Raw genomic sequence first — 6,027 nt, 5'->3', positions numbered from 1 at the left:
GAGCTTACCTGTAAATTCAAGGCCAGCCTGGGGCTACAGAGTGAGCTGCAAGTTGGCCTAGGATAGAGTGAGACCTGCATTGACAAGCAAAATAAATGAAAAAAGCAAAACATAACAAAACAAAACGGCACAGGTTTACTCTCACATGCACAGGTTCATCTTTTTTTATTTTTCTGCAGTGCTGTGGATGGAAATAGGACCTCAAGCTTTCTGGGCAAGTGCTACTGAGCTACCCCTCCCTGCTGTTGATCAACTCTTACACATAGTTTACAGAGGGGGAGATACAGAATCATTCTTTTTCATGTGGACGGACAGTTGCCAAATACTGTACTAAAAAATATTTATTTGGTTTTTTAAAAATTTATTTGAAAGAGAGAGAAGGGCCAGGCGTGGTGGCGCATGCTTTTAATCCCAGCACTTGGGAGGCAGAGGTAGGAGGATTGCTGTGAGTTTGAGGCCACCCTGAAACTACATAGTGAATTCCAGGTCAGCCTGGGCTAGAGTGAGACTCTACCTTGAAAAACCAAAAAAAAAAAAAAAAAAAAAGAAAAAGAAAAAAAAGAAAGAAAGAAAAGGGAGAGAGAGAGAGAATAGTCACTCCAGGGCCTTCAGCCAGTATAAACAAACTCCAGATGCATGCACCACGTTGTGCATCTGGCTTATATGGGTCCTGGGGAATTGAACCAGGGTCCTTTGGCTTCTCAGGCAAACGTCTTACCCACTAAGCCATCACGCCTGCCCTATTTTTAAAATTTTTATTTTTTATTTCTTATAACTAACATCTTCCATGATTATAAACAATATCCCATGGTAATTCCATCTTGTTTTTTTAAATTTCTATTTATTTATTTATTTGAGAGAGAAAGGCAGATAGAGAGAGAATAGGTGCGCCAGGGCCTCCAGCCACTACTGACGAATTCCAGACATGTGTGCCACCTTGTGCATCTGGCTAACGTGGGTCCTGGAGAATTGAGCCTCAAACCAGACTCCTTAGGTTTCACAGGAAAGCACTTAACCCCTAAGCCATCTCGCTAGCCCCTTGTTTTGTTTTTTTGAGGTAGGGTCTCACTCTAGCCTGGCCTTGAACTCACAGCAACCCTTCTGCCTCCCAAGTGCTGGGATTAAAGGCATACAACACCATGCACAGCTAAGCTAATAATGTATTTCTAAAATTTTATGTGTGTGTGTGTGTGTATTATTTTTTGTTTTTTGAGGTAGGGTCTTGCTCTATCCCTGGCTGACCTGGAATTCACTATGTAGTCTCAGGGTGGCCTCGAACTCACACAATCCTCCCACCTCTGCCTACCAAGTACTGGGATCAAAGACAATGCACCACCATGCCTGGCATTCAAATACCATATTTTATTATTAATTAATCTATTATTATTATTTTGTTTTGTTTTTCAAGGTAGGGTCTCACTCTAGCCCAGGCTGACCTGGAACTCACTATGTAGTCTCACGGCAGCGTCAAACTCAGGGTGATTCTCCCACCTCTGCCTCCTGACTGCTGGGATTAAAGGCGTGAGCCACCACACCTGGCTAATCAACTAATTTTTTTTTTTTTTTTTTTTTTTTTTTTAGGTAGGTTGTCTAGCCCAGAATGACCTGGAATTCACTCTGTACTCTCAAGGTGGCCTCAAACACAGTGATTCTCCTACCTTTGCCTTCCAGATGCTGGGATTAAAGACATGTGCCACCATGCCCGGCTTGTATTTTTTAAAAATATTATTTATTTATTTGGGGTGGGGAGGGAGAGGGAAAACAAGAGAGAGAGAATGGGCACAGCAGGATTTCTGTGAGTTTGGTGGTGCATGCCTTTAATCCTAGCACTTGGGAGGCATGACTTCAAGGCAACCCTGAGACTACATAGTGAATTTCAGGTCAGATCTAGAATCCAGCCACCCTTCATCAACTCAGCCCTGAAATTTCATTCTAGCCCTCATTCTTTTGCCTGGTATTGTTATCTGCCCAGTATTTGGAACAGGAACCCATAGGTGTTTGAACTAACTTTTCATGGGGCTTTTAGATGACCTCTCTGCACTTCCCTGGCAACCCATTGCTGAAATGGTACCTGCCCAGCACAATTCTGTGCAAGGAGGATACAAAAAGACACCCTGTGCTATGGCTTATGAAATCAGTTTTATCTCAGACTTTGTGAGGAAGACACCGGAACACTATGTCTGCTACCTACAGCAAAGCTGGAAGAGGAGCGGGAGTGTGCCAAGAATGGTCTCAAGTCCTCCAAGGGGCAGAAAGGCTCTGTTTCCCTCATCTTTGAGCATTGTCACAGATTCCACCCTCAGCAGAGACTGTCTGCTCACTGGAGTCCCCTCTGACTGAAGTCCTTGTTTTGTGGAGTTCCCATGGAGATCCCTACACCAATTGCCACCTCTCTCCTGGCTAAAACCAGGTCTCTTGGGCCAGGCATGGTAAGCACAGAGCAGCCTGGCCTTACTTAGCATTGCTCCCTCCTTCCACTCTGTGACCACGTCAGAATGGTGTGAAACGTCCTGTGGTGGCCAATTAAAATGCAGAGATGTAAAAGGGACTCTTAGTAATGGGAACTACACAGGACATCATTGGTGACTGTGATGACCTTGCTATTCAATAGCTCTCCAAGCTGAGTTCTGTCTGAAAGTTTCTTCCCTCTTACCTCTCCTCTCCCTCTCTCTGTCTACTTCTAATTCAGTCTTTTTAGGTTCACAGCATGATTTGAGATCTTGAATTGTTTAGACATTACTGCCTGTTGCATTGTTCTCTATAAATGCACACAGTTATGACCTGTACATTGAAAGAATGTTAGTAAAAGCATGGATAAAGCACCATGCAGAAATGTCTGCCCCTCCTACCAGTAGTTCTCTCGTTGCTGCCCCTGATTTTATTAGGACAACTCTGTTCTTAAGTAGGAGGGGTGTCTTCTTCACTGGAGACAGCAGCAGAATCTCAGCACACTGTTAGCTATCCTCCTGGGCCATTGCTTCCAGCACCTGTGCCTGTGCCCACCCCAGGGAAAGGCTGTAGTCAAATTTTGGGTGGTTCTTCATGGAGATGGTTCCCTTCTGATGAAGTGCTCTGTGGGAATGTGGTTTTCTCTGAGTCCCCTCCACTGGTACTCAGCAGAACCCAAGATCAGTCCTGGGAATTGTAGTGCTGTGCCTAGAGTGGATGTCTTCTCCAGTAAGCAGCAGGAAATGAAAAGCATGGCATGGTAACTCTTTTTCTGTCCATTTGTCTTGACTGTGGCCTGTCCTCAGGCAGTCGATCATGTGCCAGTGCAAATGAGGCAGTAAAGCTCTGAAGGACAGACTCACTCTTTGTTCAAATGAGTGGCAGAGATAACATGGCAGGATTTTCGATAGAGGGGCACAGTGTCACCTCTGGATTCACTTGATTGGCTAGGGTCCTGGGCCATCCCTGTATTGATTGACTTTGAAGTACAGTGTCTATGGCCATGGTCTCATTATATTTCCTTTGCAGCAAAGGGTGCTGGATGTCTTAAGGGTCAAATTCAATGTCTTCTATGACTGCCATGATATCTAGATGTGGGTAGCTGAAGACCGAGTCATCACAATGACTCATTGAATCATCCTCACCTTGGCAAAGATAATAGGCGCCCATGATATTCTGTTCCTCACTGTGGGCTTATTCTGCAGGTTGATGGTTATTAAGAAACTGGTCATGTTCTATTCATGTTCTATAGTGATTTTGAAAGGTGGTAGGGCATGGCACACCTACATTACACCATCTATTCCTCAAGCTCCTGCAATCTTCAAATGGGAGAGCCTTCACAACCATAAGTAAAGCAGAATGCCCATATTCCACATGTCTGTTTTGAGAACATCACACAATTGATAGAAATAGTTTAGGGGCACTATATTGGTAAATGCCACAGAGCTTGCCAAGTACTTTCCCTGGCATAACTTTAGTGCCCATGCAGTAGTCAATCATTTTAACATTGCCAGTGTTATCAGCCATGATATTGTCTGGTTTTAGGTCCCTGTGAACTATATCTCAGTTGTGACAATAAGTTGTGGTTCCAAGAACTTGTTTAAATACTGTGCAGACTTCATCCACTCCCAGGCAGTGCAAGCTCATTGATGTTCTGTAGTAGGTTTTGTCCACCAGCTGTTTCCATAATCACATAGATGATATCTTCTGTTTGATGTCTTGTATCAGAGAGATATTGTTCCAGTGGTTGACCGTTTTCATGATGTCAACCTAAGATGTAATCATGTGGGCCTGCTCTGGCTCCTGCATCAGCATTTTCTTTTTTTAAATTATTATTATTTTATATTATATTATTGACAGCTTTCATAATTATAGACAATAAACCATGATAAATTCCTGCATCCTCACTTTCCCCTTCACAATTCCATGGCCTATCATATCCCCTCCCCATCTCAATCAGTCTCTCTTTGTGTAGGAAGTGTCAAGGCACTGTGAGGTCATGGATATCCAGGCCATTTTGTATCTGCATGATTGCACTGTAAGCAGTCCTACACTGCCTTTGTCTCTTGCATTCTTTCTGCCACCTTTTCTCCAATGGACCCTTGGAAGTTCTGATAGAGATGTTTCAGGGCTGAGCACTCCTCTGTCATGTCTTCTCAGCACAGTAATGCCTTCTGAGTCATCCCAGAGCTCACTGCCATCTGAAAAGAGAAGCTGCTCTAACCAAAAGTGAGAGTTGCATGAATACGCGTTCACCAGCACTTTCATGGCACCTGATAAGTGCGTGGTCAGTGGTTTTCATGATGTTCACTTGAGATTCAATCAAGTGGGACTACTTAAGCCACATGGCCACCTGATGGGTGTTATATTCACTTCAGATACAATGATGTGGGGTCGCTCCAGGCACACTTTGATGGTCACCTGATGCCTGAGTGTTATAATCACTTCAGATACAATAATGTGGGCCTGCTCCAGCCCCTTCAGCAACACCTAAATGGTCACCTGATGCCTGACTTATATTCACTTCGGGTACAATGATGTGGGCCTGCTCTAGCCCCTTCAGCAACACCTAATGGTCACCTGATGCCTGACTGTTATATTCACTTCAGATACAATGATTTGGGCTCATTCCAGACCCTTTAGCAACACTGTGATGGTCACCTGACAGCTGAGTGCTGGACTGTTTTCATGATGTTCATTTCAAATGCAATGATGTGGGCCTCCCATGATCCCTTCACTAGCACTCTCAAGGCCACCGATGCACCTGTAAGACAATGCTAAGCCAGCTTTATCTGGGCACAGGCAACCAACCCTACGGACCTTATGACTTTGTATTGAGCCATATATGATGGAGTCTTTACTGGAGAATCTGTGCACAGGGCTGTGCTCTGTTGTCTCCTCATCACTCTGCTGAGACATTGTAGGTAGCAAGATCACAGATACTGCTGAAATAAGACAGAAAAGAATATGATATAAAGAAATAGGGTGACCTGGTAATAAGGTTACTGTGTTTCCATATGAGGCACTTGTCATGGAGAAAGCCTTTAGAGCTACTAGGAACCCACACCTTATGGCAGTTGAGAGCTAAGGCACTAGCCAGACCAAAGAATGCTGGGAGGGCCCATCGCAGCCATTGCACTTGGACTACAGACTCGACCCCTGCCTCTCACAGATGGTTCCCAGTCTTGGTTATTGTAACCCCTCTTGGCTATAACACTTTATTTAACAAGCTTGTTCTTGTTATGCCCTTTATTTATTTTTGGGTTTTCAAGGTAGGGTCTCACTCTATCTCAGGCTGACCTGAAATTCACTCTGTAGTCTCATGGTAGCCTTGAACTCCTCCTACCTCTGCCTCCTGAGTGCTGGGATTAAAGGCGTGTACCACCATGCCCAGCAGTTGTGATGCCTCTTATAATTGCAGGGGGAAATATGGACAGCATATATGATACATGGCCTGTAGGAGAGCTTCTTATCCCGAAGCAAAGCACAGAAAATATGGCAATCTCCTTTGTCAATTCTGTTTTCCTTTGTCAAGAAGAGGAATGTGATTGCAAATGTTGAATTAAAGATTCTTGAGCT

The sequence above is a fragment of the Jaculus jaculus genome, chromosome 5 (genome assembly GCF_020740685.1).
Source record: "Jaculus jaculus isolate mJacJac1 chromosome 5, mJacJac1.mat.Y.cur, whole genome shotgun sequence".
In the NCBI taxonomy this organism is placed as follows: domain Eukaryota; kingdom Metazoa; phylum Chordata; class Mammalia; order Rodentia; family Dipodidae; genus Jaculus; species Jaculus jaculus.
The sequence above is the reverse complement of the archived record's forward strand: the minus strand, read 5'-3'. Positions refer to the sequence as shown.